The sequence below is a fragment of the Vicugna pacos genome, chromosome 2 (assembly GCF_048564905.1).
Source record: "Vicugna pacos chromosome 2, VicPac4, whole genome shotgun sequence".
Taxonomy (NCBI): domain Eukaryota; kingdom Metazoa; phylum Chordata; class Mammalia; order Artiodactyla; family Camelidae; genus Vicugna; species Vicugna pacos.
Window position 1 is genome coordinate 35,660,911 of NC_132988.1, and position 21,932 is coordinate 35,682,842.

At 39.8% G+C, this 21,932-nt stretch overlaps 1 long non-coding RNA gene across 2 annotated transcripts in view; it reads right to left on the minus strand.

Annotated features, from left to right (window-relative positions):
- LOC140685792 (uncharacterized) overlaps positions 1-21,932 on the minus strand; it is a 218,277-nt gene that overhangs the window by 20,137 nt on the left and 176,208 nt on the right. The window contains exons 2-3 of one of the 2 annotated variants that reach the window (XR_012059241.1): positions 19,623-19,727; positions 14,736-15,294 (exon numbers count right to left, since the gene is read on the minus strand). This is a non-coding gene — a long non-coding RNA (uncharacterized lncRNA). Of the gene's footprint in view, positions 1-14,735; positions 15,295-19,622; positions 19,728-21,932 lie in introns of those variants that run through there. The other variant, XR_012059239.1, reaches the window with a different exon arrangement.

Below are 21,932 nucleotides of genomic sequence, written 5' to 3' on the forward strand. Positions count from 1 at the left end.
TCCTACAGTTTATATTAAAGAGTTTTGCCTATGTTTTCTCCTACGATTTTTATGACTTCTGGTTTTACACACAGGTCTTTACTCCATTTTGTGTTTATTTTTGTGTATGGTGTTAGAGAATGTTCTAATTTCTTTTACATGTAGCTGTCTAGTTTTCCCAGCACCCCTTATTGAAGAGACTGTCTTTTCTCCATTGTATATTCTTGCCTTCTTTGTTTTAGATTAATTGATCATAAGTGCATGGGTTTATTTCTGGACTTTCTATCCTGTTCCAATGATTTATGTGTCTGTTTTAGTGCCAGCACCATAGTGTTTTGATTACTGTAGCTTTGTAGTATAGTCTGAAGTCAGGGAGCCTGGTTCCTCTAGCTTTGCTCTTCTTTCTCAAAATTGTTTTGGCTATTTGAGGTTTTTGGTGTATCCATACAAACAGTAAATTTTTTTGTTGCAGCTCTGTGAAAAGTGCCATTGGTAATTTGATAGGGATTGTACTGAATCTGTAGATTTCTTTGGGTTGTATGGTTGTTTTAATAATATTGATTCCTCAAATTCAAGAATAGTATATCTTTCCATCTGTGTCATCTTCCATTTCTTTTCATCAGCATCTTATAGTTTTCCTAGTACAGGTCTTTTGCCTCCTTAGGTAGGCTTATTCCTAGGTACTTTACTCTTTTTTGATACAATTGTAAATGGGATTGTTTCCTTAAATACTACTTCTGATATTTTGTTGTTAGTGTATAGAAGTGTAACAGATTTCTGTGTATTTATTTTGTATCCTGCAACTTTACTGAATTCATTGATGAATTCTAAAAGTTTTCTGATAGCCTCTTTAGGGTTTTCTATGTATAGTATCATGTTATCTGCAAACAGTGACAGTTTTACTTCTTCTTTTCCAATTTGAATTCCTTTTATTTCTTTCTCTTCTGATTGCTGTGGTAAGACCTCCACAACTATGTTGAATAAAAGTGGTGAGAGTGGGCATCTTTGTCTTGTTCCTAATCTTAGAGGAAATGCTTTTAGCTTTTCAATGTTGAGCATAATGTTAGCTGTGGGTTTGTCATATGTGGCCTTTATTACATTGAGGTATGTTCCCTCCATGCCCACTTTCTGGAGAGTTTTTCTCATAAATGTATGTTAAATTTTATCAGAAGCTTTATCTGCATCGATTGCAATAATCATATGGTTTTTATTCTTCAATTTGTTAATGTTGAAATGATTTGTGGCTATTGTAAAATTCTTGCATCCCTGGAATAAATTCCACTTGATCATGGTGTATGATCCTTTTTTAATGTGTTGTTGTTGATTTTCTAGTATTTTGTTGTGGATTTTTGCATCCATGTTCATCAGTGATATTTTTTGCATCCATGTTGATCAGTGATACTGGCCTATAATTATGTGTGTGTGTGTGTGTGTGTGAGTGTGATATCTCTGTCTCATTTTGGTATCAGAGTAATGGTGACCTCATAGAATGATTTCAGAAGTGTCCCCTTTCCTGCATTTTTTTGGGAATAGTTGCAGGATAGGTGTTTACTCTTCTGTACATGTTTGGTAGAATTAACCTGTGAAACCATCTGGTCCTAAACTTTTGTTGGAAGTTTTTTAATCTTTAATTTCATCTCATTACTGATAATTGGTCTGTTCATATTTTCTATTTCTTCCTGGTTCAGTCTTGGGAGGCTGTACCTTTCTAAGAATTTGTCTATATCTTCTACATTGTCCATTTTATGGCATATAGTTGCTTGTAGCAGCCTCTTAGAATCCTTTGTATTTCTGTGATGTTGGTTCTAAATTCTTTTTTATTTCTGATTTTATTAATTTGAGCCCTCTCCCTTTTTTCCTTGATGAGTCTGGCTAAAGGTTGATCAGTTTTGGTTATCTTTTCAAAGAAACAGCTTTTAGTGTCATTGATCTGTTCTATTGTTTCTCAGTCTCTGTTTCATTTATTTCTGCTCTGATCTTTATGATTTCTTTCTGTATACTAGTTTTGGGTTTTGTTTTTTCTTCTTTCTCTAGTTGCTTTAGGTGTAAGCTTAGTTTGTTTATTTGTAATGTTTGTTTCCTGAGGTAGGCTTGTATCACTATAAACTTCCATCTTAGAACTGCTTTTGCTGCTTCCCATAGGTTTTGGATCATCATGTTTTTGTTTTGATTTGTGTCTAGGTATTTTTTGATATCTTCAGTGATCTGTTGGTTGTTTAGTAGCATATTATTTAGCCTCTGTGTGTTTGTGTTTTTTGCGGTTTTTTTCTTGAAGTTAATTTCCATTCTTACAGTGCTGTGATCAGAAAAGATGCTTGATATGATTTCGGTTTTCTTAAATTTACTGAGCCTTGCTTTGTGGACCAGCATGTCATCTATCCTGGAGAATGTTCCATGTGCACTTGAAAAGAATGTGTATTCTGCTGCTTTTGCATGGATTACTCTATAAATATCAATGAATTCCATCTGGTCCAATGCATCATTTAAGGCCTATGTTTCCTTACTGATTTTCTGTCTGGATGATCCGTCCATTGATGTAAGTGGGGTGTTGAAGTCCTCCACTATTATTGTGTTCCTGTTAATTTTTCTCTTTATGTCTGTTAACATTTGCTTTATACATTGAGATGCTCCTATCTTGGGTACATATATATTTTAAATTGTTATATCTTCTTCTTCGACTGATCTCTTGATCATAATGTAGTGTCCTTGTTTAATGTCTCTTGTAACAGTCTTTATTTAAGGTCTACTTTGTCTGTTAATAAATATTGCTACTCTGGTTTTCTTTTGATTTCCATTTGTGTGGAATACCATTTTACATCTCTTCACTTTCTGTGTCTCTCAGTCTGAAGTGAGTCTCTTGTTATGCAGCAAATATGCTGGTCTTGTTTTTGTATCAGTTCAGCCTGTCTGTGTCTTTTGGTTGGAGCATTTAGTCTGTTTACATTTAAGGTAATTATTGATATATATGTTCTTATTGCCATTTTGCTAATTGTTTTTATAGGTCTTTGTTTTTCCCCTTTTTTCTTTTTTCTCTTCCCTTGTGATTTGGTGACCATCTTTAGTGTTGTGTTTAGATTTCCTTTTCTTTTTTTGTGTGTATATCTATTACAGATTTTTGGTTTGTGGTTACCACGAGGTTTTGGTGTAGCAGTCTCTGTCTCTGTCTCTCTGTCTCTATATACATAATTATATATAGATTATATCTATCTATCTATCTATCTATATAATTATGTATATATATAATTGCTTCAAGTTTCTGATCTCTTAATTTCAGATGCATTTTCAAAACTCTGCATTTGTACTCTCCTCACCTTATGATTTCTGTTATCATTTTTACATCTAATTGTTTTGTGTATCTCTTATCTGCTTATTGTAGATGTAGATGAGTTTACTACTTTTGTCTTTTAACCTTCCTACTAGTTTGTGTGTGGATGATTTCCTACCTTTACTGTATGTTTGCCTTTACTGGTGAGTTTTTCCATTTCATAATATTCTTGTTTCTAGTTGTGGCCTTTTCTTTTCTGCCTAGAGGAGTTCCCTTAGCATTTGTTGTAAAGGTGGGTGGTGGTGTTGAATTCTTTTAGCTTTTGCTTGTCTATAAAGATTTTGATTTATCCATCCAGTGTGAAGGAGAGCCTTGCTGGTAAGGTATTCTTGGTTGTAGGTATTTCCCTTTTATCACTTTAAAGATACTGTGCCCCTCCCTTCTGGCCTGTAGAGTTTCAGCTGAAAAATCAGCTTATGATCTTATGGTTCTCTTGTATGTTATTTGTTGCTTTTAATATTCTTTATCTTTAATTTTTGTCATTTTAATTATAGTGTCTCTTGGTGTGTTCTTTTTAGGGAAACCTGTATGAGACTCTATGCTTTTTGGACTTGGGTGACTGTTTCCTTTTGCAGGTTAGGGGAGTTTTCAGCTATTATCTCTTCAAATATTTTCTCAGGCTGTTTCTCTTCTCCTCCGGGGACCTCGATAATGTGAATATTAGTGTGGTGGATGTTGTTCCACAGTTCTCTTAAACTGTCATCATTTCTTTTCATTCTTTTTTCTTTTTTCTGATGCAGTTGTGATTTCCACTACTGTCTTTCAGCTCACTGATCCATTCTTCTGCCTTATGTAATCTACTACTGATTCCTTCTAGTGTATTTTTCCTATCAGTTATTGTATTCTTCATCTCTGTATAGTTGTTCTCTGTATTTTTTAACTCTTTGTTAAAAACATTCTAACTTCTCACTCTGTGCATTCATTCTCCTCCTGAGTTCTTTAATCATCTCTATGATTATCACTCTGAAATCTTTCTCTGGTAAATTGCCTATCTCTGCATCAGTTTCTTGTTCTTCTGGGAAGTTATCTTGTTTCTTTGTCTGGAACATATATCTCTATCACCTCATTTTGTCTGAATTTCTATTTGCATTTTTATGTATATGCTGGGTTAGTTACATTTCTTGACCTTGGAGAGGTAGCTTCTGTAGGAGGCACCCTATGTGTCCCAGCAGTGGACTCCCCTCTCATCACTCAAGGGCCATGGGTCAGCTGGTCCCAAGGTAGGTTCTTGCCTGTGTTTGCCAACTCAGTTCTACAGGCTATCAGATTGTCACTTTCTTGCTTCTGGAGTATTCCCCCTGGAAGGTGAAGCTGGTCTAGAGAATTTTGCAGGCTTCTTGGTGGGAGGGGACAGTGTCTGACGGCTGGAGAACTGGGTCTTGGCCCTCTGGTGGGCAGGGTGGTGCCTAGAGGCATCTCTAGAGGCAGATGGGTGGGATGTGTCCCCACCCAGTTGTTTGGCCTGATGCGTCCCAGCATAGGAACCTACAGGCTGTTTGGTGGGGCCAGACCTTGGTGCTAATGACCTAAGTCAGCCTATTAGAGAGTTCATGAAGGTGAATACTCCCAGATATGTTTGCCACCAAGTCTATGTTCCTGGAAGGGTGGGGTGTCCAATCATACCCTGCTTCCTAGGATGTCCTCCAAGACCAGCAGGTAGGTCTGACCCTGGCTCCTAAGAAATTTCTGATTTTTCCCTTGGTCCCAGTGCAGGTAAGATTTTGTGTGTGTGTTTTTTTAAAGAGTGAAGTCTTTATTTCCCCTAGTCCTGTGGAGCTCCTGCAATTAAGCCATCCTGGCCTTCAAAGCCAAAAACTCTGGGGACTCCTCCTTGGTGCCAGACCCCTGAGTTGGGGAGACTTACATGGGGCTCAGAACTCTCATTCTTGTAGGAGAACCTCTGTAATATAATTATTCTTCAGTTTGTGGGTCACTCACCCTAGGGGTATGAGATTTGATTATGTCATGAGTCTGCCCCTCCTGCCTATCTTGTTGAGGTTCCTTCTTTCTGTCTTTGGTTGTAGAAGATCTTTCCTCATAGGTGCCAGTCTTTTTCATCAATGGTGGTTCTGTAGTTAGTTGTGATTTTGGTGTGTTCATGAGAGGAGGTGAGCTCTGTCTCCTGCTCTGACATCTTGGTCACCAACCCCCATGATTATTAAGATCACTTGGCATAGTTTCAGCTTGCATGCTTATTTTTATGGTCCTGCACTACTATCCAAAGAGAAAACTGCTGTGTTGCCCTTCAACAGGACAATCTAAGCACCCACAATTTAGAGGGTTCTGCTCAGCTTGCCCTGTTGAAGGGCTTTACTGTGGCTCCAAAAGAGGCTTACCTGCCTGGTTCTCAGGACAAGTCTGACATCATCTCTTACCACTTCCTCCTTTTCTAACTGAGTTACAGTTGCACTGACTTGGCTGCTCTGTGAATATGCCAAGTATCTGCTGTTTCAAGGTCTGTGTAGAAGGGTACCTTAGCAAACATCTCTAAAATGTCAATGTCAGTGGCATTTAAACACAGTGAGTGTTTATTTCTTCTGAAGTTCATAGTCTAATGTGGTTTGGTGACAGAGTAGGGCAGGGAACACTGGCTTTGTTCCACACTGTTATTTGCAACAGCAGCTCCTTCCATCCTGTTGCTTTCTCCATACTCCCAACCCTAGGTCCTTAGAGTGTTCTCTATGTAGTTGATGGACAGAAAAAGAAAAAAGAGCATGAAAGATTATGAAAGAGGTTATGGAGGACATTCCATAGGTTAGAACTTGATCTCATGGCCCCACCTAACTGAAGGAGAGGCTGGAAATGTACATTAAATTTGTGCTGGGGGAAATGTCTATTTCAATCTCTATGATATCCTTAGAACTTACAAAGGATATTTGTTGGACCAGTAAGTGAATGAATGAGTGAACTTGGGAACCATGGCACAGCTGAACCTTTAGTTAGAAACTGACTGGGCTCTGATGCTAGGAGTCAAATTGGAGGCCTGTACTGGGAATATTTTGCCTTGCCTTCAGGTCTGTTCTACCTTAATATGTGTAAATAAGAGGATATTTCCCCTCTTTAGATGAGATGATAGATGAAATTGATATTCTTAATTTAAAGGACCTTCTGTTTCACAGAATAAAAATTTCACGTTACAAAGCATTCTTTACTCTTCTACATCTCTCCAGAAAGTGGACCAACTCTATAGCTGAGAAGTTGACTATGAAGAAAGGCAGAGGATCTTGTATTTCTTCTCCACCCAGACTTTCTACCTATCCTACCTCTTTTTATATTTGTTTGCATCAGATTAAAAAAACCAAAAATAAATGTTTTATTCATGCAGAACCTTTAGAGGGAGGTGTGGTAAAAAGCATCATTGGATACATATTTATGAATCACAATGTTTTACTCACATATATTATGATATACTAATATGTACATACCATCTCATACATACTGAATTCAGATCTAACAACCCATTCAGAATGATTAGCTCTGTTAATAGTGCAAATTTGGTGCAAGTAAACAGACTACTCCCAAGTATTTTTCAAAGCTCCTTAATAAATTCCAAGATGTTTTCACAAGTTTCTCTGCTTACTTATTCCTGAAAAATCCTTTTAAGTAATTGGCTTTCTGCCAGTGCCATGGTGTTTTATGTTGGTAGGGCTATTCCTACTGGGCATCATATATTCCTTCTTCCATTTGATTTAAAAATTTAGGTTCTCAGCAGTCCGGTAAATGTTCTTTTTATGTTCTTCCACATCCTCTCCTCTTTAGACCTGCTGTCACTGCCTTGGTTTAGGGCTTTATTTTCTCTCTCTTGCATTTCTGCAATAGCCTTGTATAACTTACTGGTCTCCATGCCTACAGTCTGCTCCATTTCCAATTCATTTTCCATCCAGCTATTAGAGTTATTTTTCTAAAGTGCAAATAAAGGTCAAATGGAGTCCAAGAATTAAAAAGCAGATGGCACAAACAAAATAGAAATGCTAGATAAGAAATCCAGAGACACAAGAATGTCCATTGTATCCTTTGTGTCTAATAACACAACTCCAAGATTTAGCTGGGCACTTTTTGTCAGAATTTATATCTTATCCTCCTTTGTAGTTTGGAGTGGATCACTGATTAAGTTTAGGCCAAAAAGTTGTAAATGGAAAAAATCCTATGGTACTTCAGGAAAGGCCACTTTAAAGGGAGCTGACTCAGCTGAGAAGTATTTCTTTTGTTCTCTCCTTTCTCCTTCTGTTGCTAATCTGGAAGGTACTCAGACATCTTGGGCCATGATGACTTTAAGAATGGAAGTTAAATGCTAAGGATGGCAGAACAGAAAAATAGGAGCCTGGTTTCCTGATGTCACTGTAAAATCACTATGCCAGCTCTGGGCTTCTTTTATATGATAGAGAATTAACATTTAAAAAATGTTTTGGGCTTTTTCCCTGCTGTGTGCAGACAAGCATAGTATTAACCAACTTATCATGGGATGAATAATATGAGCCCTAGTTTGAATTTGAGAAGATGCCTGGAAGGCCTGCCAGAGTTGTCATATAAATAGTTGGAAATAAGGGATTGAGAGACACATTAAGAAAACAAGAGAGGTTCAGAGTCATCATTTAATATCTCTTGAGCCTCTACTAGTGTCAGGCACCCTGTTAAGCCTAAAATAAAAATATGAATAATATTAAGATGACCTATTCCCTACTCACAGATAACTTCTGGTTTAGTAGGAGAGAGATAGATATCTAAAGATATTTGGTTGCATTGTGATAGATGATCAAATAAGGTACAAGAAAACAAGATTAATTTCATTAGGAAGTTAGGAAACTCATATAGGATCATCAACCACCTCATTATGAAAATTCATTTGGACATTTTAAAGTCTCCATCTCATTTGAGTCTCCCTTCTTTTTCATTTCTCACATTTAAGCCAATCCAAAATTCTATCAATTGGATCCCCAAATTATTCTTAAATCTATCTATTCTTTTCCATGATACTGTCACCCTCCTGGCTCAAGCCACCAAAGGTTCCCTGGTTTGGTACTGGTGCTTGCAGCGCTACTCTGTTTCTTAAAGCTCCAAATTTGTGGGCAAATACATACCTACCTGACACTCCCTCCCCTCCCCTGCTTCCTTATTTGTAGAGTGACAGTATCTCTGCCAGGGCAAGACAGTTCAATCACTGGTAACTGGAAGGGAATACCTCTCTCCACCCCACCCTGCAGTGTGCCATGAACATTCTATGTTCAAGAATCTGATCCAATTACAAATGGAGATTAACATTTTGTCACCTCAGTAGCAGTTAATTTTAGAGAAGAAACTGTCTATATTTGGGAAAATATCTTGATAAGCTGCTTGTAGATAGAAGTGAGACCTAAAAGCACAGATGTGTGTGCCAAGGAAAGAAAAGAAGATGGATAACTGCTCTGCCTGAAGCAAGGAGAGGAATTTGCTTTCATACTGAGGAAGACAGGGGAGGAGAGAAGAGAGCGGAGAAGATAAGTGAGGTGAGAGGAGTGGGGGGATGGCAGAGAACCAGGTTGGCTTGGTGTGAGATATTTGGAAGTTCTTTAAAAGGAGTCTCAGACAAGTAAAGGTACGTGAGATGGGTTAAAAACTCAATCCATAGATTCCTGTAAAAATTAGAGGAACTAAGAGGTTCCAGAGTCAGAGGGAGCATCCTCAATTTCTGCGTATGTCCCCTCTCATCCCTGTTGTCAAGAATACTGTGAGACAGCAGCTTGGCCAGGAATTAGGGGTGGGGATGGGAGTTCTATGATCACCCCAGATGTCCCTGCCTGCCCATAGGTGCCTTCCCTAGAAAAATAACTAGGAAGTTCCAGCAACAGGCCAGGGATTTAAGATTAGTCTGAGAAGGCTTACTTTGACCATTGTCACCATTTTCATGTCAAAGGGACTCTCAAGCCAGAGAAGGTAGCCAGATCCCTAGGGGCAAAGGGTAAGGTGGACAGGAAGGGAATGGCTAAACGCTATCATGATTTTGAATGTTGCACTGATAAATGGCTTCTTCTTGGGAATGTTGGTATTAGTAAAACTTAGTTTTGTCAGCTATGCACAGATCGGAAGGAAACGAGAAATACTGGTGTGTTGAGAGCTGTAATTTTCTATCAGGGCATTGAAGAGACCTTTCTATTACAAGGTGACTTTTGCTAATTTTAAGCATAAAAGATTTATGAGTATTCAGCCTATGATTTCTGAAAAGAAATTTCTTTCTGAGAGGACAATTTTTTTTATTGCCACAGAAACTGAAATTATTAAAAGCTTTCATTCACCATATTCTTTGAAGTGGTGAAAATGTCAGTGTTGATTTTAGAGGTAAAGAAAGAGATTTCAGCTATAAGTAAATATAGCGTGCTTTGTCTTCAGTCTTTTGCATGTAACTTTGTAAAGTGGTCTATGAGGGGAAATCTGGTTCTTTTAGTAAAAACAGAACACTCAGACTAAAATGCCTCTGTGATCTCTTCATCTCCCTCACTGAAGTAACGCCTTGCCGCAGCAGGTGATTTTGCTTCCCTGGCAAAGCTAGTTAAAGAATCCAAGACTCTTTGGATTAATGCAACAGCACTTCAACCAGTTGGTTGGAACAATCAAGAACATTCTGTCCCCACTGCAGTGTTTCAGTGTGTATCTTAGTTTCCAGGTCAAGGCCATATGCAGTATGGAGGTTGCTTTCAATACTCTGAAGCCATGAGTACACTTGCTTTAATTGCTCCAAATATCAGTGGGATGTCTGTTTGTTAATAGCTTATGAAGCCATAAACTGGCCTCTGGATATCCTTACGGTTCAGCTACTGGTAAGTCATCTACATTGATGTTGGGTACAGGATGATTGCCCCCTCACAGGACAGATGACTGCTGCTACATTTCGCCCTGGGCCACCCTATGAATCTGACTTAAGACTGGAGTGAAGAAGGTGTGTGTCCTTTGATCCTGAAAGGTGGCTCAGGGCAAAAGTCCTAGCAGCAGCTCTGGGGAAACTAAGCCGTGTGGCAGGCCTGCACTGGCCCAGGTCCACAGAAGAATATCAGCAGCTGGTCAGAGAGAGCACTGGAGAAATTAGAGCACTCACTGCCTGTTTGACTCTTGGAATGCCCATCTGTAACTTGAATGATGGTCATGGGTGTAGAGTGACTAGAAAAGTGCTAGAAATTATGGATTTGTTCATGACAGAAAAAATAGTGTGATGAATTGGTGTTTTCCAGAATGGATTTTTAGCAGTGGTTCATTAACCTGAACAATACTCAAAATTGTGAGAGATGCTTAAATACAAAAATTTAGGTTCCGTGCTTCTTGGCTGGGGACTGGGAGTCCTTGAGCAACCCACATGGGGAACCACTGTTTTATGAGGATGGACACAGTCTAGTGTAAATAAAAAGACTCGGGGAAGAAGGAGCGGGTCTTTGGACATGGCAACGGTAGGTCTCTCCCAGAGACAGCATACACAGTTTTTGTTTCATTATGCATTTTAAAAAATATTGAGATGTTTACACAATCCTAGAGCAGACAGAACCCTCCTTATGTTTCACAGTTTTTGTAGCTAATTTTATGTACCTTTGACAGTTCCAGATGGCTCCAACACTTCAAATTTCCCTTTAGGACCTACAATGCTTTGGAACATTGTGTGTGGGAGGCAGGTCTCTTTTCCTCCTGAGATTATTTCATCACCAAGCTGGGTAGAGATGGCTGAGGGGATGAAAAAGACTGAAGTGTACAGCTGAGATCCAGGCAAGATAAATGAATGGTGAGAGACTGGGGAGAGAAGTTAAAGAAGGCAGGCTGGGAGGGCAGGTGGAGGAAGAGCAAATAAATGGATATCATTTGGAAGGGAGAGGAGAACAGACAGGAAAAAAGTAGGTTTTCTCTCTGCACTGTTGTTACCACACGATATCCACTACTCATCAACACAGCTACCATAAGGAAACTTGAGAGCACACAAACTGAATGTCATGCTCCAGGGGCTGGAGGGAACATCTTTGTGTCCTGGTGGGAATCTAATGGAAAAGTTATCGAAATGGCAGTGGTGGCTGCCGTGGGATCAGTCTCTGGCCATCCTCACAAGATGCCATTTCTTACTTACTGCCTCTGTGGCTTGTGTATAACAGGGCCAGTCATCTTGGCTGAAGGTGGTCCTTTGGGGGGCCTTCCGACCCCTAGCCTGGCATGTGTTATGTCCCCATTTTACCCTCCCGTGGCTGTATTTCTAATCGCAGCGTTCATCACAGCTTACTGTAATTTTTTTGAATGGTGAGGTCCTATTTTAAGGTTTCATCCATTTTCTCCATTAGTCTTTTGATTTTCTGTGTTCTAGTGCTAGCTGGCTCTGTGTTCAGAGTTGGAGGAGGGCTATGCCGGGGAGGAAAGCTGGAGTCAAACATAATCTTCCACAACTGCTCTTCCCCGAAGCCTAAACCCCACTGTGGGAGAGGAATCTCAGACGCAGACACAATCTCCTGGCCAAGAACACAAAAGGGAGACTTTGCCCGAGTTTAGAGAATACTGCTTGCTGGGAGGTGGAATACAAGGGCAAGGGTGGGTCTGGAGTGGAGAGACGGTGTGCCCCGCTCCTGGGGGTGGGGGACCTGAGCGGGTTGGCACACTGAGTCCAGGTGCTGATGGTATGAAAGGAGCTTGGAGGGAAAACTCAGAGCTGGCCCCTCCCTTCTCAGACAGCACAGCAACTCTTTGCAGATGGTGTGCAGGCCCAACTCTCTTAAGCCAGGCCCACGGAGGCTTTAAAGGCTCACGGGCAGGAACAGGCTAACTAACAGATCAGACAGAGGTCGACTGTGCTGCCTCTGGGAAAGAATGACCGCTCTCCTTGGCTGGAGTGCTGTGCGAGGGCTACTGTAACAGAGAACCACAAGCTGGGTGGCTTAAGCAACGGAACCTTATTGTCTCACGGTTCTGAGGCTTAAGGTCTGAAATCAAGGTATTGCCAAGGTTGGTTCCTTCTGAGGGTGGTGAGGAACCCTGTTCTGTGCCTCTCTCTCACCTTCTGGTGGTTTGTTGACAATCTTTGTTACTCCTTGTCTTGTAGATATAGCTCCCTGGTATCTTCACATGACATTCTCCCTGTGCACATGTCTCTGTGTCTAAATGTTCCCTTTTATAAAGACACCAGGGTGTGGAGAAAAGGGAACCCTCCTACACTGCTGGTGGAAATGTAGTTTGGTGCTGCCATTATGGAAAACAGTTTGAAGATTCCTTAAAAAACTAAAAATAGGCTTACCATATGATCCAGCAATCCCCTCCTGGGCATATTATCTGGAGGGAACTCTAATTCGAAAAGACACAAGCACCCCAATGTTCAGAGCAGCACTGTTTACAATAGCCAAGACATGGAAACAACCTAAACGTCCATCAACAGATGACTGGATAAAGAAGTGGTATATTTATAGAATGGAATACTACTCAGCCATAAAAATGATAAAATAATGCCATTTGCAGCAACATGGATGGGCCTACAGAATGTCATTCTAAGTGAAGTAAGCCAGAAAGAGAAAGAAAAATACCACATGATACCACTTACATGTGGAATCTAAAAAAAGACAAATGAACTTATTTATAAAACAGAAACAGACTTACAGATGTAGAAAACAAACTTATGGTTGGAAGGAGAGGGAAGGAGGTAGGAAGGGATAAATTGGAAGTTCGAGATTTGCAGATACCAACTATTATATATATAAAATAGATAACCAACAAGGTTCTATTGTATAGCACAGAGAACTGTATTATGTACCTATATGTGTGTATGTGTGTGTGTGTGTGTATATACACACACACATAAGCTGAATCATTATGATATTCACCAGAAACATAACTTTGTAAATCGACTATACTTCAATTTAAAAAAATATATAAAAAAACATAAAGACACTGGTCAAATTGGATTAGGGGCACCTTTATGACCTCATGTTAACTTGATTACTTCTGTGAAGACCTCGTCTCCAAACATAGTCCAAATGATTCTCCAAATTATTCTCCTCGTGATGGCAGATGAACTTGCTAGTGAGGAAACCAAATGAAGTTCTCTTTGCTGGTTGAAAAACCATTTCACTTTCAGCTAAGGAAACAGGTCATCAGTGAAAAAAAGGAGAAACTGCATGGCATCCAAACGCCTAACAGGATAATGTTTCAAGGTTCAGGGAGGGTCTGAGGTAAAGGATGAGAGCAGAACTTCTTTCTCCGGTGAGTTGAGGGTCTTCCCAGATAGAGGATTGGCCAAAGGACTTGAAAAAATGGGCTGTGTGGAAGGGAAAGGAAATTAAAGGGAGGAGGGGAAGAGACGGGGGTTGGAAAGGGAGAGAACAGCCACCTGGGATCCCCTCTCTGAGTCTTTGCCTGCCGTAAAGGAAATACTAAGTTAAGTAAAACTGTAACCCTCCTTTCACCCTAGCCCTGTGATTTTGCTTCTCTGAGGGGCAGGGTCCTCTGGTAAAGTATTTCGTGTGCCTCCCTCATAGTCCCATGTGTCCTGCTCTGGCGGAGACTAAAAGCAGGGGGTCTGCAGGGACTTCTTTGGGATCTTGCAGGGACTCCACAGGATGCAGCCTCCCTCCCTCCCTGCTCCTCGTTGGAGTCACCAGGGCTGACGTAGTGGAGAGAGCCACAGACCACCAGTGCAAAGCAGAGACAGTAAGTCTGAGCCCCTTCAGGAGATCACAGACCACCTTTCAAGACAGAAAAGGTGTCCTGCCCTGTGTGAAAAGTCTTAAAAAACTCTCCACAGGTGCATGTTCAAACATTCTGGCCATTCCACTGAGGAATGAAGAATAACCTTTCCCCAAAGTGAGGCAACTTCTGAACTTTGATTTTTTTTTTTTTTTTTACTTCAAATGAAGTCTGAACCTTTTGAAGTTTGTCATTCTTTCTCTAGGGAAAGGAAATGAGGTGAGGAAGTTCTTAAAACATTTATGATTAAAAAAGTTCTAGGTATCAAAAAGTTTTCATGAAACATATTTTGATGACTTAAATGTAAGTGAATTAATTGCAAGCTTTTAGTTTGAAGATTTTTCAATTTCAAAAACTAAATAGAAAAGAAAATTTGGAGTGTGGGAGAGAAGATAACACAGCTTAGAGGAGATAGAAAATGATTTAGATGTACTTTATACTTGTATATCTGGGATTTTTCCACATGTTGTCAGTATATTTTCCAGGACTCCCTATTTGCTTTATTCTTTATTTCTTCAATTTAAAATAAAAACTGCACTTTGTATATGTAATATATATATGTATGTGTTTATATGCATTTTTAAGCTGGAACTCATCACCAACTTTAAAAATAGTCATTTACTTTCTGCATTCAGCTTTTTGTGTGACTATTACAGAGCACCTTTATTTTCAAGTGTCGGAGCCTGCCGACAATCGATCAGGTCCAGAAAACCTGTGCTGCAGGACTGAGAAAGAAAGACAAGACTAAAAGGTGGGGTTGAGAGGGTCTCACTCTAGCCCGCAAGACGCTAGGTCAAGAGTGGACGACGAGTTTATTTCTTGAAGTTAATTTATATGATTTTAACCCATTAGCTCATACATTCCTGCATGTAGGCAAAGGTATTGTTTTAAGGCACATTAACAACGTGTACTAAAATCATTAACTTGTATATTGTTACAGACATCATTATTGTTTACAGTTCCCGTAAAACTAAGATTAAGAGTTCCTGGAACCAAGATGATAAACTAAGGCATTGTTCCTCTAAGCTAACATGGTGACTCGTGTACTATTATCTCAGGTGATTGTTCTTCAGGCTAAGATCACTAACTTGCATGCCGATTGTATCTCTCCTTCCAAAGGTCCTTAGTGACTTGATAGCTCAGGATGTTCCTTCAGGCCTTAATGCATCTGGCACATTCCTCAAAGGGGTGGCGGGACAGAGATTGTCCTTGAGAGATCAACCTCAGAGCCTGACGCCCTGCACTGTGGGAGTTTAGGCCCAACCTCTGTGCTCGGCAGTCCTCAGGTCATGAGTGGCCCCCCGCATTCAAGATTTAGAAACCTTACAATGTGCAAAACACATAAAAACACAATACAACATAAAACAAAAGTAAATAAGTAGGACCACATTATTATAACAAGGTTTGGCACACAAAAAGGGAACCATCAACAAAATGAGAAGACAACCTACTGAATGGAAGAAAATATTTGCAAATCATTTATCTGATACGGCGCTATTATTCAAAATGTCTAAAGAACTTATACAACTCAGTAGCAAACAAATGGTGTTACCACCTATGTTCTAGGAGTTTTTAGGTTTCAGGTCTTACATTCAAGTCTTCAATTCATTTTAAGTTAATTTTTTGTGTAATATAGTGGTCTATTTTCTTTCTTTTGAATGTGGCTGTCTAGTTTTTCCAACACCAAAAACAAACAAAAAGCTCCTCCAACAATCCAATTTAAAAATGGGTAGAAGATCTAACTAGACATTTTTTTTCCCAAAGAAGACAAGTATATAAAAAGACATTCAACATTATTAATTATCAGGGAAATGCAAATCAAAACCACAGTGAGATACCATCTCTCACTTGTTAGAATGGCTATTATCAAAAAGCCTAGAAATAAACAATTTTGGCACGGATGTGGAAAAAAGGGACTTCTTCTTTGTGCACTGTTGGTGGGGTTTAAAACTGGTACAGCCACTATGAAAAACAGTATGGGGTTTCTGCAAAAAATTAAAAAATAGAACTACCATATAATTGAGCACTTTCACTTCTGGATATTTATCCAAAGAAAACAAAAACACTAACTCAGAAAGATATATTCACTCCCATGGTCATTGCAACATTATTTACAGTAGTCAAGATAGGAAAACAATATAAGTGCATATCGATGGATGAATGGACAAAGAAGATTGGGGGATATATATAATATATATATTATATGTATATGATGGAATATTATTTATCCACAAACAAGAATGAAATCTTGCCATTTGGGACAACATCAATGGACCTTGAGGGCATTATACTTAGTGAAATAAGTCAGATACAGAAAGACAAATACTGAATGAATGATTTCTGAATCTTAAAAAACAAAACAAAACAAAACCCAAAGAAGGTCATAGATACAGAAAACAGATTGGTGGTTGACAGAGGTATAGGCTGGAAGGTGGGAGAAATGGGTGAAGGGGGTCAAAAGTTAAGAAAAAATAAATGAAAAAGAATCAATTGTTTTCACTTAAACTTGCTAAACACCAATTAGAAAGTAAAATGAAAAAAATTGATTCTATTCAGAAAAGCAATATTAATTAAACACCGAGAAACAACTTTAGTAAGAATTACAGAAAAAACCAGCAACACTTCAGTGAAAGACATGAAATAAAATTTAAATTAAAGACTATTTGAATGTGTCGGTTCCTCCCAGGTTAGTTGGTAAGTTAAATGCTATTCTAAGTAAAATCCCCCCAAAAAATTTGTGGGGGAAAGTTGACCCAGACTCCTGTTTCTAATGGGAGAATGATTTCTAAAAGGCTTATAACGGAGTCTCCCTCCAGCCTTCATTTAGTTTAAATATCTTTGACAAGATGAATGAAAATATCCAAGAAATTCAAGAAATAGAAGAATAATGAGGACACTATTAATAATAAGATGTCCTATAAGGCTGTAATAATCAAGTAGTTTGGTGCTGGCATTAATTAGTATTGATGGATGAATCAAGGAATTTATACAGAATTTTCCCTAATGTTGAATTCCTTAAGCATATACATCTTTTTTACAAGGACTCTGAAAATTCTCATTCAAGGTCAGTAGCTCCTCAGAATGGCAGATCCTACAAATTGTCAAGGAAGTCTTACGGTTTCTTAGACGGAAGTGCTATTTTTGGAGCATTCCTGCTTTCAGCTCACCCGGCCTCTGGCCTCTGCCCTTTGTGGGTGTGGGTGTGGGAGTGTGTGTGTGTGTGTGTCCGTGTGTGTTTTCGTCTCTGCTTCTCTGCTTCCCCTACCTGTTCCCTCTGGTGACTAGCAGGCTTTTACTGACAAATCTTGGCCATGTGTCTGACATGTGCTCCCCTCAGCCTGCCTGTTCTTGCCAAATACTCCTCACTCTGTCTTAGATCACAGACTACATCTTTCAACCCTGACACCCCTGGACCCATGCCCCATGATACTCCTCTTGCTCACTTTCAGACCATGACCGAGTTCTGTTCGGACTGATTCCAAAGGGGACCTGATTTGAACTGACCTATGGAGTAAGTTCTCTGAGAGTGGGAAATTACTCTATCCATCCTCCACCTACCTCTTCCTCAGTCTCTGAGAGGAATGGTCATATAGATAGCCTAAAATCCTTTATTGTTTATACAAACTGAAGAAAACCAGAAGCATGCAGCACTGCACACACCCCACCTGTGGCCTGCTTTCCGGCTCTGGCACCCGGGCCTCTGTGCGCATGCTCTAACTGGGCTCCTTTCATGTAACTGCTCCATGTCTTGAGATTCAATTATTCTTAGGAAGCTTTTCAGTAATTTGGGTTGGGCTTTTCTTTTCTTTGTTTTTCTGTTGGCTTCTTTTTTCTTTATTCCCATTCCCTTGACTGGGAATCGTAGATTTAACCTACATTAAGTATTTCAGTTTTGGGAACTTGATAAACAGAGACTGTTTTTAGTGCAATGTCACATCTAATGGGAGAATAATCTTTGAAAGTCTTATAAAGCAGTCACTCCCTTGCCTTCATTTAGTGCATCAGCACACCAATGAAAATAGTACTTACAAAAGATTAGAACTGGATAAATTAGGAAGGACTTAGGACTCAGATCAAGAATGGCACATGTAAATGATCCTTTGTCAAAACATTTGAGAAGCAAACTTTGAAAACCTCTATTTGCTCCTTCTTGTGATTCACCCATTTCCCAATTACTCTATTTTTCTCTGAAGAAATGGAAATGTCAAAGATGGCCACAAAGTAATATCAATAATTCAGTGCAAATAAGCTGAGATTCCATGGCTAACACCCCAGTGATAGTCATTTCCGATAACTCAGAGAGCACTCTTTAGAGAAGCCACACGTGTTAGGAAGGGATTTTGAGATCCTGATTCCCAAGGTTGTCCCCTCAGGATCAGATTAGTCCCAGGATGATTTTTCAGGGGACCTTTTCTTCCACAGAAGCTCATTAAAAAAGGACAAGTGAAGAGGAAACTGTTCATTGATAATGCACATTTGCGGGAGGGTAATGTTTCAACACAGAAAATCTTAAATTGACAAAACCAATGCTGTTCAGTTCCTGAAAAAAATATTGTACCTTTCAGAAACTAAAACTAGAGGTGTGTGTTTTTTCTTTTCTATCTGAAGATTTCTCTTTCCCTTAATTTTTGACCCGAGCCTTTAGTCCTGTTTCTAATTTCTCCAGAGGATAATGAAATGATGAAAGAAGGAAGAATCAAGTAAAGTGCAAGTAAATTTTAGCTGAGACTTTTTCTGTGGTGTCTGTGAGCTAATGCTGTGATGGGCATTTTAGGGTTGCCCATTTTTCTTACTGAACTTACTTTCAAAATGATAAAATAAATACAAGGTCTTTTATTGTGAACCCAAGTTTGCAGCCATTTAGGCTACAAAAATAGCAAAGTTACTATCTATCTGTGCCCCTTCCTCTGCCTCAAAGTGACGGGCAGCTGCTCTGAAGATTAAGAGAGGAAGGCTGAAGGGTCACATCCTCTGGGTTTTAAATGATGATATGAAAGTTTCATTAATGAGAATCTCAGTCTGAATTGACTGGATAACAACGGGGGGGATTTATGTTAATGTGCACACTCATGCTTGCATTTTCTGTATAAGTAGTATTGGAAAATATGAATAATATTTGAGAATATAACTTCTTTAAAAATATTGGGAACGTATTAATCATTTTCATTCCTATGGGAGTTTGTGGGTTGGAGACCCTTGGTAGATAACATAAATAAGTAAAATAATCTAGAAAAAGAAGTGACAGTATGTTGAGATCTGTGGTGAAGAGGAGAGGGTGCCTGTCACCTGAGGGGACACCACTGCTTGAAGGCTGGCAGCTGTGGACACATGGGAATGAGGGCCCATTATTTGACAATAATATTTTGCTAGAGAAACCCCAACTTTGGATTTAATGTATGATTTTGAAGGTTATCAACTAATGAAAGGTTTTAAAGAATTTGGTGGGTCAAATACTATGAAGACGAAAGAAATCATGCCTGCAGGTTGGACCCCAGACATTAGCATCAGTTTTCATTAACCATCTCGACAGGCTGGCCCTCCATTTGGATAGGCATTAAAATCAACTATTTCCTAGAGAAAAATGTTAGTGATGACAATGGAAAGCATTTGATGGAATGATAAGTTATGTCATTTTCTTCAGTGCACTTACCATGATGACAATGCTTTTTCTCAGTGTCTCTCCTAACTTTCCTTTCTTTTCCTTGATTCCGTGTTTTTTGATGCCTTCCAGTTGCCAGGAACTGTGCACTGTGAACTGGAAGGGGAAGGGATGGAAACAGGGGTAAGGTACACAGACAAGTTACATACCTTCTGTGCAGGACTTTGGGGTCTAGAGGGAGAGACTGGTATAAAGCATAGAGCTCTGATTCAGGGTAAAGAGAGCTAAGGTTAGGCAGGCATTTATTTCCTTGGCTTCCTTCACAAAGTACCACAAACTGGTGGCTTGAAACAACAGAAATGGATTCTTTTTCGGTTCTGGAGGCCAGAAGTCCAAAATCAAGGAGTCAGCTGGCTTAGTTCCTTCTGGAGGGTCTGAGGGAGAAACTCTTTCATGCCTCTCCTAGCTTCTGGTTCTTGCCAGCAGTCTTTGGGGTTCCTTGGCTTGGAGATGCATCATTTCAATCTATATCTCTGTTTCACACAGCATTCATCCCTGTGTGTGTCTAAATTTCCTTTTTCTTATAAGGACACTAACCATTGGATGACAGTTCCCCTTAATCCAGTATGACCTCATCTCCACTCCATTACATCTGCAAAGACCCTAGTTCCCTATAAGGTCAAGGTTATGGGAGTTAGGACTTGACTATATATTTTGGGGGGACACAGATCAACCCACAAGAGGCAGGTAGAGGGCATGATGGTGGCACAGAAAAGGAGCAGCTAGTAGCCTGGGGGAGGAGGGAAGCTTTTTCAGGGAAAGTGATGCAGGAGCCAGGTTTTGAAAGACAGGTAGGTATCTGCTCCGTAAAGAGCGAGATCACTTTAGACAGACATCATGGTGCATGCTAAAACGGAGGCACATAAGGGGAACAAACTGTGTGACGCACAAGGCATGTAGTGTCAGAGCTCTGGGGAAGGAGACTGGAAATTCAGGTTGACACCAGCTTGTTTAGGGCTCTTACGGGCTTGCCCAGCCTGGTCTTCATCCTGAAGAAAATGGGAATTGGCCAAGGTTTCAGTGCAGGGAAGGGGTGTGATCAGATCTGTGTTTCCAAAAGATGTCTTTGTGCTGCTATAAGCGTGGGTGGCAGGAGGCAGAAGGAAGTTTTGGGAGCTCACTTGGTTTCATGGCTGTTGCAATAGTGAGGGGCTGAGGGCTGAGGATGCAGACAAGGAGGAGCACAGAAGTGAGGGAGACTTTGAAGGCTGAGCTGATTAGACTTAACAAGGAAGGAGTAATTTGCTGAATTATCTAGATTAGAAAATGAAGTAGATGGTGAGGTTACCATCTGTGACAGAGGCAAAGAAAGAAGGGGTTTTGGTAAGAAGACGATGGGTCCGTTTTGGTCATGTTGAATTTGAGGTACTGGTGGACGTCCAGGTGGAGTTATCAAGTATGAATTTATATCAATATCAGGGCCTGGAACTCTTGGTCTGGGAATATTTGTAGATTGTCCTGAGGTTACTCAATTGATGATGAAAGTTTTGAATCTATTTGTCAAGGGGAAATGCATGATGTCTATAGGGTTCCTTCTAGCTTTCCCATCTGATCTTTTGCCTGGGTGCAAATTTTGATAACAGTAATTGGTTTCTAGGGATAACACATATTTATCAGGAATCCTCTGTGGAACCAAATGCAGTTTTAAAATGTGGAGTCACCAACAGCCCTAGAACTGTGGAGAATCTGACTTTGGCTTATGTGGCTTGTGAAGAGTGCTTTGTTTAAAAAAAAAATCCTGGGCCTTTGTTACATTCCCTCGGATAAGAATCTTCTGTGTTGGGGTCCTTGGAGGAACCACCCCTGTGGGAATGATAAGGCAAGAGACCTGCATAAAAACTTTCTATAGGACATACAGTAGTGCAACACACTTCACAGGAGATTTGATCTGCACACTTTTCTAAAAAGACCATGATCATGAATATTCAATCTGTAACAAAACTTCCTAAATTTGACATACAAAGGATGTTCTCTGCTCTTGAAATCACGCATGAGGAGGGGTCCTTGAGAGTTCACCTAGATCTAAGGTTTTCAAACTGTGCTCTGGGGAAGCAGGGGAAATGTGCTGGATAAGCCCAAGGGTTAGAAAACCTGCAGGATTTCTCTTCGACCCTGAGTTATTTAGTTTTCCTCTCTTCTTTCTCTGAGTTCCTTTATTTAGAGAAAGCCTTTTAATTTGTGGATCTGTAGCTTTGTTTACTCCCTTCCTCCTGTCCCACGGGTGCCCTTCAGCCCTTTTTGTCTCTGACTGGCTGCTTCTGTGATTGGCTGCAGTTTGCTCTGGGCCTGAGGCTTAGTGTT